Source organism: Capra hircus, chromosome 27, assembly GCF_001704415.2.
Source record: "Capra hircus breed San Clemente chromosome 27, ASM170441v1, whole genome shotgun sequence".
NCBI classification, from domain to species: Eukaryota; Metazoa; Chordata; class Mammalia; order Artiodactyla; family Bovidae; genus Capra; species Capra hircus.
In genome coordinates this window covers 43,359,674-43,372,830 of record NC_030834.1, presented here as the reverse complement: position 1 = coordinate 43,372,830, position 13,157 = coordinate 43,359,674, and the positions used below count along the sequence as shown (strand labels likewise).

General features: G+C 49.8%; 1 long non-coding RNA gene across 1 annotated transcript; it reads left to right on the top strand.

The window, feature by feature from the left end:
• On the top strand, positions 494-1,029 carry LOC108634088. The gene is made up of 2 exons (XR_001917369.1): positions 494-833; positions 905-1,029. It is a non-coding gene; the product is annotated as an uncharacterized LOC108634088 (long non-coding RNA).

Sequence of the window (13,157 nt, the reverse complement as noted above, 5' to 3'; positions counted from 1 at the left end):
TGTGATCAAAAATCCTTGCTTCTGTTTTTGCTGGAGATTAAGAGAAGGCGATGGCACCCCACTCCAGTACTCTTGCTGGAAAATCCCATGGACAGAGGAGCCTGGTAGGCTGCGGTTCATGGGGTCGCAAAGATTCGGACATGACTGAGCGACTTTCCTTTCACTTTTCACTTTCATGCATTGGAGAAGGAAAGGGCAACCCACTCCAGTGTTCTTGCTTGGAGAATCCCAGGGACGGGGGAGCCTGGTGGGCTGCCGTCTGTGGGGTCACACGGAGTCGGACACGACTGAAGCGACTTAGCAGAAGGTTCTTAAGGGCTGTTGTTCAGTTGCTCAGTCACGTCCGACTCTTTTGTGACCCCATGGACTGTACCCGCCAGGCTCCTCTGTCCATAGATTTCTCCAGGCAAGAATACTGGAGTGGTTGTCTCTTCCTTCTGCAGGGGATCTTCCCCACCCAGGGATCCAACACGCGCCTTCTGCACTGGCAGGTGAGTTCTTTACCGCTGAGCCACCAAGGAAGCCGTTTTAAGGGTGAAAGCTGTAATGTACATATAAGTATATATTTCAAGCTACTAAAATAAGCGAAACATTTCAGTATACTAGGAAAGATATGAGAAATGAAAATGCATTTTGTTAAGGGGAAAAGTAACATGGTCCCGAAGTTGGTTATTTCTAAATAGGAAAGAAAATAAGGGCCAAGCTAATACGGGAAAAGGAAAGTTGTGACAGGTGTGTAACGAAGGAGCCCAGAACCCAAAATGTCTAAGAGATTGAACTAGGGTTGTGTGGTATGTTTAACCACATGGGAAGCACTGTCAAAACTTCCTTAGGTTATAATGCATGGCTAAGTGTCGTTATTATATTCTAGAAACTGTATAAATTCTGAAAAATCTGTTGTTAGGTTATAATGCATGGCTAAGTGTCGTTATTATATTCTAGAAACTGTATGGAATTCTGAAAAATCTGTTGGTCCTGATAACAAAACTAGAATTTTGACATTTTAATTAAAGTGTTTACTAAGACTCACCTCCCAGATAGTTCCTTGTTATGTCACCTAATTGTCTTTTTTTTTTATATTGAATTTCAGTTAATTAACAATGTTGTGTTAGCTTCCGGTGTATAACAAAGTGATTCAGTTATACATATATATGTATCTATTCATTTTCAAATTTTTTTCCAAGTTAGGCTGTTACAGAATATTGAGCAGAGTTCCTTGCACTATACAGTAGGTCCTTGTTGGTTATCCATTTTAAATACTGCAGTGTATACATGACCATCCCAAATTTCTAACTATCCCAATTATGTTGCTGCTACTAAGTCGCCTCAGTTGTGTCCAACTCTGTGCGACCCCATGGACGGCAGCCCACCAGGCTCCCCTGTCCCTGGGATTCTCCAGGCAAGAACACTGGAGTGGGTTGCCATTTCCTTCTCCAGTGCATGAAAGTGAAAAGTGAAAGTGAAGTCGCTCAGTCGTGTCCGACTCCTAGCGATCCCAAATACGTTACATAACTGTAAAGTTTAATTATGAAAAGGATACTCAAGTAAATTTGTTTTTGCAGTGAAGGAGGAAACAGACAGAGCTGGACTCCATCTTAGGCCAGGCTGCGAACATTAGGCTACACGCATGATCCCCCTCTCAGTGGACCCTGAACTTTGTGCCTGTGTCTGTAGAAATGGCACACCAATGGAAAACCAGAGCCCCCAGATAAAAGAGCCTCAGGGCTTGTACTTAGACTCTCCGTTGCCTAAAAGAATATGCTAATTGTCTCTGTAACGCAACAAAGTGGTAAATTCCATTATGTTTATTGGGATATGACCACAGGCCTATTGATAAATGTCCACTGTTTATCTAGCCTTGTGACACGTTTGATAGTATCTCTCTTTTACCTCGTCCAGACTAGTTTCAAGGAATTTGGGGAGGTGGGTTTAAGCAAATACACTTAGGGTATGTAAGGTTTTCACAAATGCTGGTCAGGGTCCTTGGCTGAGAGGAGACTCTGCCTTGGGCTGCCGGTGTAATAAACTGCACTCCACTATCTGCGTTGTCCTTCTGAGCGAGTTTGTTTCCCAGAATGCGTGGCTACAACATTTGGTGCATTGGCCAGGAAACTCCTCACTTTGAGGAGACAAGTCCCATTTGGGACTACTCCGAGGCCTTGTGGCTTGAACCTTCTAGAGGGGGAAGGGGCCTCGCCCTTCTGGACGGATTCTGCTGCTCAACGCCCGGACCTCTCACGTTAGCAGGTAGTGGACGGCAACAGGGGAACTGAGCGCTCAGGTGAGGAGGAAACCCACCCAGCAGGGTGGAAGAGGGGGCCTGATCACCCCCCTGGGAGGGACTAGAAGGGGCACGAACCCACAGGGGCCTGGAATAGGCAGGCGGCGATTGCTTGGCACACAGGCCAATGAGCGTGCTAGGGCTTAGGAAGGAAATTTGTGAAGGTCATTTAGGAGGTGTGTCCACGCCGTCTCAGAGAAAATTATTACCAGCGATCGCCAGGGGATTTTTAGGATAGGAAACTGGTCTTTGTATGCCCGTATTCTGCCCTCCCCGAGGAGGTGTCCCGTCTGCTATGAAATTCTTGACCTCCTCGGAATTGTTAGGCTAGAAGGAGGGAGATACATAAGTGAGTACGAATTGGCTTTCCCGGAGATGGCCTGGGACATGGGATATTTAACCCATCTGTGTTTTCATTTGCACCTGATCAAGCCCACCAAGGCAGAACGGACTTTAAGGGAGAAACAGTCTTTGACCACATGGTGTTCTGGTTTGGCTGTGCTGACTGGCAGGTGAAGACACGCTGATCCCCCTTCTCCCTCTGGGATCTGGCAGGATTTGCACGGGGATGACCTGCCCCCTCCCAGTGCCTCCCAGTGCTCCGCCAGGACCGGAGGCTGCCTTAGTGCCCAACCCAGGGCCCGATGAAGTTCCTGCAGCAGCCGCTGCTCTCCCGCCCGCTCTCCCGGAGTTCATAGAGCTGCCGTTTTGGCAGGCTCCGATCCCGGTGACAGAAGCCTCTAGCCAATACTTCCAGGATCCAGCTCCAGCTGAACTGCCCAAGCTATACCTGCCTCTCCTGGTGAGTACTGACAAGAAGGGGAGGGAGATGTTCGAATTAAGCAGAGACTGCGCTCTGCGGCTCTGCCAGAGAGCCGGAGGGAATGAAAGAGAACAGACGAGATTTGCAATGTTAGCTGCTGCTCTGGGAAAGTCTGTCTTGGACCCTCCAGGAAACCTCGTCTGCCCCAGGGACAGGACAGTCCTTCATCCGGTCCCAATGGAGGCCCTGGCCCCGTTACAGCCAAACCAGTGTGCCTGGTGCCAAGCTTTTGGCCACTGGAAGAATGAATGCCCTAAGGCAAGGAAGGAAGAGGAAGCTCCCGCAGTTGTGGGGCTTGCTGACTTGGAAATTAAATAGGGCTGCTGGGGCTCAGATACCAGGTCCCCCAGAGCCCATGGTAACCTTAAAAGTGGGGGACGAAAACATTGACTTCATGGTGGATACAGGAGCAGAACTGTCGGTAGTAACAAAGCCCGTGGCACCACTGTCCAAAAAGACACCGCTGTAACTGGGGTATCGGGAGAAGAGATAATTAAATCGTTTTGCCAGCCCAGAAAATGTCAGATGGGGGGCACCAAGTGACTCATGAATTCCTATACATTCCTGAGTGCCCAGGACCCCTGTTGGGAAGAGACTTGCTCTCCAAACTAGGAGCACAAGTGACTGTCTCCCCTGAGGAGAGGCCCACCTTCCGGATGGACACTGTGACTTATTTGCTCTCTCAATACCACCCCAAGATGAGTGGAGGTTGCATGAGCCTCCGAAGGAAGAACCGGGTGGGCTGGAAGAGCATGAGAGAGAGCTAACTCAGTTATTCCCTGAGGTCTGGGCGGAAGACAACCCCCCTTCCCCCAGGCTGGCTAAACATCAAGCCCCAGTGACAATAGAACTCAAACCAGGCACCATCCCTGTTAGAAAGCGCCAGTACCCGCTATCGATAGAGGCCTGGGCTGGCATATTGCCCCACATCAACAGATTGAAACAAGTGGGCATTCTAATAGAGTGCCACTCAGCTTGGAATACGCCGATCCTGCCAGTCAAAAAAGAAGGATAGGATTATAGGCCTATACAGGATCTCAGGCTAGTCAACTAGGCTACTGTGACTTTACTCCCCACTGTTCCAAACCCCTACACCTTACTTAGCCTCTTCCCGCCAAGGACTAAAGTTTATACTCGCCTAGATCCCAAGGATACTGCCTTCTGCGTACGCCTCACCCCAGCGTCACAGCCCATCTTTGCCTTTGAATGGGAAGATCCAGTCGGGGGCACCAAACAACAGCTCACCTGGAATCCCCCACAAGGGTTTAAGAACTCCCCAGCCATCTTTGGGGAAGCCTTGACTTCTGACCTGGACTCATTCCATCCGGAAGAGTATAGATGTTGGCTCCTACAATACGTGGATGACCTGCTGCTGGCCGCCGAGACCAAGGAAAAATGCTGGGAAGGGAACAAGCACTGCTCCAGCTGCTGATGGAAGCAGGTTACCGGGTGTCGAAGAAGAAGGCACAGACCTGCAAGGAGGAGGTAAGGTATCTGGGGTTTGTTTTAAAGAAGGACACAAGGTTCCAGACCCTAGTTGGGTCCTATATACTGATGGCACCAGCCTGATAAAACAAGGACAACGGCTGTCAGGTTAGCCAAAGCGGAAGGGGCCATCAAGACTGAAAAGGGATGGTGGGTATTGCCAAGTGGCAAATTATTGGTACCAGAGGAGCTGGCACACAGTCTGGTAAGCCAAACACACCAAACGACCCACCTAGGCCAGGCTGCCTGCTCACAGGTTAATGCTGCCTCTCAAGTATTCAGACAAAAACCTCCAGGTATCAGCTGAAAGGCACGCTGCCCTTTGAACACCTGGGAGTGGACTTCACGGAAATGAAACCTCACCGACACCACCGTTACCTGCTGGTCATGGTATGTGCGTTCTCGGGATGGGCAGAAGCTTTTCCTGCCTGGACTGAAAGAGCATCAGAAGTAGCCTGGTGCCTGCTTAGGGAAATAGTTCCCAGATTTGGATTTCCTACCAGCATTGGATCAGACAATGGCCCGGCTTTTGTAGCTGATTTAGTACAAGTGAGCAAAACTTTAAACATCAAGTGGAAACTGCACAGTGCATATAGGCCCAGAGCTCTGAGATGGTGGAGTGAACCAACCGGACTTTAAAGAGACTCTCCAAGTGGATCATAGAGACTGACTGCTCCTTGGTGGACTTGCTTCCGAGGCTCTGTTCAGACTCAGGATGACCCCACAGTCCCAAGGTTATTCTCCATACGAAATTGTGTGTGGCAGGCCCCCTCCCATAATAAAACAGGTGTCAGCAAATTTGCCTCAGGTAAGGGGGGATAGGATTTTGCAGCAGATGGAACTGGGTAAGGTAATAAATCGGGTAACTAAGTTTGTACAAGAAAGGGTGCCGTTCCCCCTTGGGGAACAGATTCATGAGTTTACGCTTGGTGACCGAGTATGGGTCAAAGATTGGAAACTTGATTTACTAGCCCCTCAGTAGAAGGGCCCTTATACTGTTCTTCTAACTACCCCTACTGCAGTGAAAGTTGCAGGTGTTGCCCCTTGGATCTGTCATACGAGGGTAAAGAGAGCATACCGTGCAGACCCAGAAAACGCTGAGTCGACTGCACAGAGGGACCCCGCTGACCCTCGAGAGACTAAGACCATGCTTAACAAGAAGGAAAAGAAGATCCTGGACGAGGCCCTTGAGGATGAAGCCGCATAATTAACTCCTGCTGCTTGGCCTCATAACGTGCGCTTCCTATGCGGACTTCACAGTACCTCCAGCCGTTGGGTGTGTGGGGCTCTGCCTCCGTCTGTGACGGATGGACTTCCCTGGTGGCTGTCACTGCTCCGCCAAGGAGATTTTAAACCAGTCTACTCTTTCCTGGGACACAAGCATAATCTCTCCCTGCTCTCTGGGTGTAAGCCAGACCTACAGTGAGTAGACTCGGGTCATAGGGTTACATTTGATATAAATGCCGGTGGAACAAAAGCCTAACCTACAATCCCCGGAAAATCTACCTTATTTACGTGCTAGGTGGACAAGATCTGTGTTTCATTGGTGTGAGTATATTGCTGCCTCATTCGTGCCCTCTATAGGGACAACAGATATTATGATTAAAGTAGAACCCTTGACTAATTTCACAAAACAGGCCCTCCTAGATAGAACAAAAGTCACCCGAGCCTTAAATGAAGAGCAAATCCAAATGAGAAAAGCGGGAATTCAAAATAGAGTGGCTTTGGACATACGGCTGTTCAAGGAGGGGCCTGTGCTGTAATTAGGGTTGAATGTTGTGTATGCATTCCTGACTTATCTGGCAATGTATCGACTGCTTTAGATGACATGAAAAACCAGGTAAAATGAAAACACTCCTTTCTGGAATTCAGTCCTATCTTGGGTTACGGGCGATTGGTGGAAAACTATATTTACCGCTGTTATTGTTGCCTTGATAGCTCTGCTTTGTGGACCCTGAATTTTACAATGTATTATGAACTTTGTAACCCGAAGGTTGATGCCATTCTCCCAAATTGGCGGTTGGAGAGCCAGGGTGCAATATATCCCTAGGAGTGATGCTCATAATATGAAATAAGAGCATCAAGAGGGGGGAATGAAGGAGGAAACAGACAGAGCTGAACTCCACCTTAGACCAGGCTGCGAACATTAGGCTACACGTGTGGTCACGCTCCCAGTGGACTCTGAACTTTGAGCCCGCGTCTATAGAAATGGCGCACCAATGGAAAACCAGACCCCCTGGATAAAAGAGCCTCAGGACTTGGACTTGGACCCTTCGTTGCCTAAAAGAATATGCTAATGATCTCTGTAAGAGAACAAACTGGTAAGTTCCATTATGTTTATCGGGATATGACCACAGGCCTATTAATAAATATGCACTGTTTATCTAGTCCTGTGACACATGAATCATGGGTTGACGTTGATCGTATCTCTCTTTTACCTTGTCCAGACTAGTTTCAAGGAATTTGGGGAGGTGGGTTTGAGCAAGTACACTCACGTATATAAGGTTTTCACAAATGCTGGTCGGGGTCCTTGGCTAAGAGGAGACTCTGCCTGGGGCCCGCGGTGTAATAAACTGCGCTCCACTATCTGCGTTGTCCTTCTGAGTGAGTTTGTTTCCCGGAACGCGTGGCTACAACAGCAGCTCATCACAGCAGTCTATGTTTGAATAAGGCTGTGCGCACTGGACAAGGCGCTTATCGAACTGTCCCCAGCCTAGATGGAAGGACCCTACAAGGTCCTGTTTGTGTTTTTTTTTATTAAGGACCAATGGCATTGCTGACTGAAGTTCCGTCTGTGTTGTGTGAGCTGTGCAGCACGGTGATCCAGTCATACACTCACCTACATCTGTCCTTTTCCAGTCTTTCTCCTTACGGACTCTTACAGGACACTCCGTGTGGCTCCCTGTGCTACATAGCAGGTCCTGGGTGTTTTACATAGTGGTCTGTATACGTTAACTTCAGACTCCTAATTTCCCTACCAAGTACCCTTAACTCGCTCAGGCTCAGTGAAACTGAAGGGAACTGATTCAAATTCATACGTGAGTTTTACTTGAGAGCTTTCTGTTCTGAACACCAAGAGCAACCCAGCCCACAGCGCCCTCCTGCTCACGGTGTCTAAGAAGCCTCCCTGGAAGACAGGCTGAGCGTTCAGGCGCGAGCACCACGGCACGTGCCCTTCGGGTGGCCCGCGGTGGGCGCCTTACAGACGCCGCTCTGCCCTGCACCTGCCGTCACCCAGGTCTGGCTCGCTGACAGCGGGCTGGGGCGCTCCCTTCTCACCTGCCAGGCAGCAAGGACAGAGCCCATGTCGTCATCCGCGAGTCTGTAGAGACGCTCTCCTCACCTCGACACATACAAGTGACCCTTGGGTCCACTTAGAGGTAGATTTTATTCAGTAAATATCCTGGACTTTTTTTTTTTTTGGAGATTTGCAACAATTTGAAAAATATCTGACAAACCACATAGCCGAGAAACATTGAAACAAGTCAGGAATGTCATAAATGCATGAAACGTGTGTAGACAGGCTCAAGGGGAGTTGTTTAAAATTAAGAAAGTGTTAGTGTCCCTCTCGTAGTTGGAGAGACTGGGTTCCACCCGTCACAGGGAAGTGTCTTTTTGTGTAGCTGTGTTTCCAGCACTGTGTTAGGAATGTGGCTGTAACACTCTGCCGTAAGAAATGTACAACCACTCATTCATTAGGGTCTCCGCTGCTGGCGCCTGAAGAACCCGCAATCGGAGGTGTGAGCTGAGTCTTAAACGTGGGCGCCTCACTGAGAACAGCCTGGGAGGCTGCTATGAAAGGTAAGGAGGACATCCCTGCTAGTCACAAAACCGGCACCGAGGTCCGTGATGGTCGTGCTTTTCCGTGATGAAAAGACGCAGGCACGTGGGCGCAGGGAGGTCGCACCTGCACGGGCGGAGGCTGGGCCCAGAGCACGGCTCCTTCCTGTCGTCTCCCTGCCGAGCCCGCGGACTCTGCCGGACCAGCCGCGTGGCTGACGGCCGCAGCGTTCTCCGTCCACTGCCCCGTGGTGCCAGGAGGTCTCGTGCCTGGGTCGGATGAGAAGAGGCCAATGTGTTACTTTGGTTTAGGCCTGCCGATAGATGACCTGAAATTCTCTGCATTGGCTGTCTTAACTCGTCAGTTATGACCTGGGAGGTATTCTCCCCAGTTTCTTCCTGCATCTAGAGTTGCTCTAGTACAGTATTCGGTATAGAGTTGTCTATATATCTGATTGACTGCCTCAAGATTTAGGTGGTGTGAATTTTGTTAAAGGCCTGATTACACACTGGGTAACACGAGAGAGGATAGCATGCAGGTAGTAACATGAATAAAGTCATAAGTAGGGATTTAAGCCACGAGATTCCAGAACCAAACCAGCTCTCGGAAAGGATCATGAAGACTAGGAAGTGGACGACTTAGGACAGGAGCCTCATTTTCACGTGCGTCATTAAACGTAGCCCATTAGAGGATCTTTCTGGTAAGAAGCACAGCGTTCGGTCTGAATTACAGCGCTGGTGCCTCCTTGAGGTGCTGTAAGGATATCCAGGGTCCTGTGATTTTGTGATAACTACTTTTCTCACCATAGCGGCCTCAATTCAGTAGGCTGATAGCCTGATTAATCATTTAAGGCCTTTTGGGTGAGTTCTGTTAAGGCTTTGATGTGGGCATGTATATCTTCCAGTTCTACTGAAGGCATGAAAAATAGACGCTGAAAGGTCATACCAGGGGAATACAGCTCACTTGGTAAATCTGCGGAGTCATCTCTAAATTAACATACAGGTGGCCTTGAGCCCTAGGGAATCCTGAGTTACATCTTCCCAGCCATCCTGGCAGAGGTCAGGGCCGCAGACCAGCGCCCCACTGCCTTCAGGTTCCATTAGGTGCAATCGGGAGACTTCCGGTCACCGCTCTTTAAGGGAAATAGTAATATACTGACACTTTTTATAAGACACCCAGCTTAATTTTCTGGTGTTAGCAGGCTACTGTAAAAGCCTTTGCCATTGTTTTTCCCCACAATACCATCTTACCTGGGTGCCAGTGAGGCAGCTCATGAGAATACTGAGGCTCATGCAGAAGGAGAGGCTTCCTGTCTGGGCGTATCCCCAGCCCTTGACTTGAGTTCAGCCTTCCCCGTGTGTCCAGGTCCCTTCTTCGGGTGCTGCCCCTGAGCAGCCTGTCAGGACAGCTGCTGGGAGGCCAGTGTGGCCTTGGCCACGTGGTCACTGCTGCAGAGTCGGCCTGTGATGCCACCATAGCAGCAAGTGCTCTGGGGGCAGAGCCGCCTCCAGAAATGCTGCTCACGTTCCCCGTTGTGAACAGGCCCTCTCAGGTTGCTGAACGTCCTGTCCCCCCAGAAGGCGGCGGCGTCTATCAGTACCAGCAGACTTCCTGTGCACATGGGCAGGTTCTCATCAGTGCTGTTACCTCAGCCTGCTGAACGAGGAGACTTCAGACAAAACTGTTCCAGGACAGCACAGGAGAAACATGCTGCAGCCCGCCCCTCCCCGAGGCTCCGCAGACACGAACCACAGCGAGCGAGTAACCTGAGATCAGAACTGTCTGAGATCAGAACTGTCCGTCGGGCTTCCTTGAAGGTCAGTCCCAGCAGACAAAGGGTTTTCATTGCTGATGTCTGCTGCTTTCTGGGAGCCGGTGCTGGGCTGTTTGTTACACCTGTGGAGAGTTTTGGGGAGAGCAAGACCACCTCAGGAGAGGGCAGTGGACCTGGGTAATGTGTGTGATGAGAGCTTAGAAAGGCCTTCACGGAGGGGAGACCGCAATGGTGAGAGTGTGACCTGAGACCGTCCCTTCTGTGGTCGGACGCAGCGGTCCTTGGCTGCTGAAGCCGGCTCCTGGTGGCGACGTCCAGTTGCTCGGTAGGAAGTGCACTGTCACTGGGTTAAAACTCCTAGTGTGGCGTCTCTGTTTACATGTGCGAAGAGAATAAAAGGGAAAATAATGTTGGCATGCCCCAAGGCCAGGGCCTTTGCCAGGAAGTTTTTTGGGGTCTCCGTGGCTTCAGAATGTTTTTTCTCCCAAAGAGGCTCAGCTGGGCCTTGTCTAAGGGAGTCACGTGATAGTGGGGCTGCTGAAGACAGCTTTGGAATCCAGTTCCTGCAGCAGCCTGGAAAGCCCCTGATCTGCGTGTGTCTCGGGCGTAGGGAAAGCCAGTGTCTCCACTGCCAACTAACAGTCCTTCTGATGACCCATCACATCAGCCTTAGAGACCATCATTTTCTCCGAGACACTTCGTCCCTTTGAAGCTGGCTTCTGCAGCACAGGCTGTCTCGCTAGAAACTGGACCCGACAGCAGATCACCTGCACGTTGTATCCGAGTGGACCCTGGAGGAGATGATGGGTCACCTGGGTCTGCCCTGCAGCGCTGTGCTGCCCTCTGTCCCAAGTGGAGACGCTGGACAGCGCTGCAGAGACCGCACCGAGGGGCCACCGTCCCAGCGACAAGGGCAGCAAGGGCTGGGGCTGGCAGCACAGCTCGGCGAGCAGCGAGGCAGCGTCGCTGCAGCCCAACGTTTACCCATCCGGGCGTTAACTGGTGGAGAGAGCCACAGGGGTGGTGCAACCGGCCCTTCTCAATGTGAGCCGGCGGCAAAGCTTTCGCTCCTCTGTGGCTTCCTCCCTCCACGGGTACTGACGAGTATCGGGCGGGGCCTTGTATCCGGTCGTTGCAGTGGGAATGTGTTCTCCTTCTCAGGAGGGTCACGTGCCTGTAACTCTCACGGTTCTCAGCCCAGCGATCTTCCCCTGCGTCACCTGATCGTGGGTCACATAGAGTCTCGTCTTTCAGGTCTAAGAACATGCTTCCCCTTAGGAGGAAGGGGAGCCTGGCCTTCATAAGTTTCTAATCTCTTTCTATCGGGTGAACGGGGCGCGTTGTACTAAGGAAAATTCTAAAGAGCCTCAACAGGCACATTAAAACCCCACCATTTGCATTAAGCCCCGCTCCTCGGGCAGAAAGAAGCCTCCGATTTTGGTCAGGTTTAAACCTGAAAAGCTGCCCCCCTCCTTTCTGTTAGGGCTTTAACTGTTTTCCCCTGTGTTTTTTCTACTTCTCCCCATGTGTTAAAGAGCAAAGACTCCCAGTGTTCCCGTGGAGCAGCCTCATTCTTGTCTAACTCTGGATTCTGCCCTGAGATCTAGTCTGTTTTAAAATCTTTCCTCATTTTCTACAGTTCCTTCTCTAATGACTTTTTCTTCTTAAATCCACAGTAAAAGCAACTGTTAGGTTCCTTTGTCAGTCGAGGACTGAATGGGGATTTATTAATTGTAGCCTGACCTTGATTACTTAATTGGTACAATCGAAAGTACAATTTTTATAGATGTATTTTCTCTCTCAGTATTTTTGAAAAGTTGGTTAGCCTGCATGGTAAGGGCATTTTATGTACTGCTGATCAACCTAAGTTGTATTTTTTATTTAGAGCAGCCAGCTCCTCAGTGACACCTTCTAAAACCATGGAGTTAAGCAAAGAATCATTTTGACTGTTAGAGGACATTCAGGTATCGTGCCAGAATAGTGTTTGAAAGCTCTCAAACCTCATAATCCAGGATTCATCTTTTCTGTGTTTGCACTGCTGAATCTTTGTCCAGGCTACAGCTTGGGGGAAAGACTTGGAGATAAGTGATTTATGAGTTAATTGCATTCGCTTTGAACCTGTGAACCATGGGAACCGAAATTGATTGAGAGGTGTTTCCACTCTGCTTTGTCTCTCCTTTCCCTCGCTTTACTTTCAGAAGGGAATAGCTGCATTAATGGGTACAGATCTGCAAACCCAGGCTCACAGGTTGGGATGCTTACCTTAAATTCCTTTGCAAATCCAAGTAGGTCCCGACTAGGATTGGGAAGCCCTCTCGCCAAAGCCCTAAATTTTGCTGGAGTCCGGGTTGTGTCTGTAAGCACAGACGGCAGCTCACCTCTTCCTGTGCAGGTTCTGCCTTAAAGGGGATGTAATTACTTCTGACTGTACATCCTCTTTTACTGGGGGGTGGAAGCAGGAGGCAAGGTGATGGGGAGAGAAGGAATCAGGCAGTTCAGGACGGGGAGGACTTGAGGCAGGAGCAGAGGAAGAGGCAGCTTTGACAAAGTCTGGTTACTATTTTTTGGTTGATTTCCTATAAAAGTTTATCATTTCCTCTTTAGGAGCATCTAAATATCAATAAGCATTGCATTCAGACTGTCTGATCAACAGACTGACTGTTTGTTGAGATAAAAATCACTAGTGATGATTCCAGGGTGGGCCAGCCTGCTGGTTGGAATTGTAGACTGTAGCCCAGAGTCATGTCTCTACCTTCCCTAGTCTAAATCCACTGTGGGTGGTTGGAACAGACTGGCTGGCCCTTCCATGTGTCCCCAGCCGAGCAAGTTTTTAATTCAGATGAGTGGGTTTCCCTCTGCAGATAGCAGTGTGAAGACTTACCTCCACCACTCCCATGGCTTTCCCAGCTGTCCAAGAAAGCCACCACTGACTGGAAAAAGACAGTTCATACCAGCTTGCTGCTCCAAAGAAGGGACATCTTCGTTTGTATTCCAGTAGCCCCCGTTCACGCAG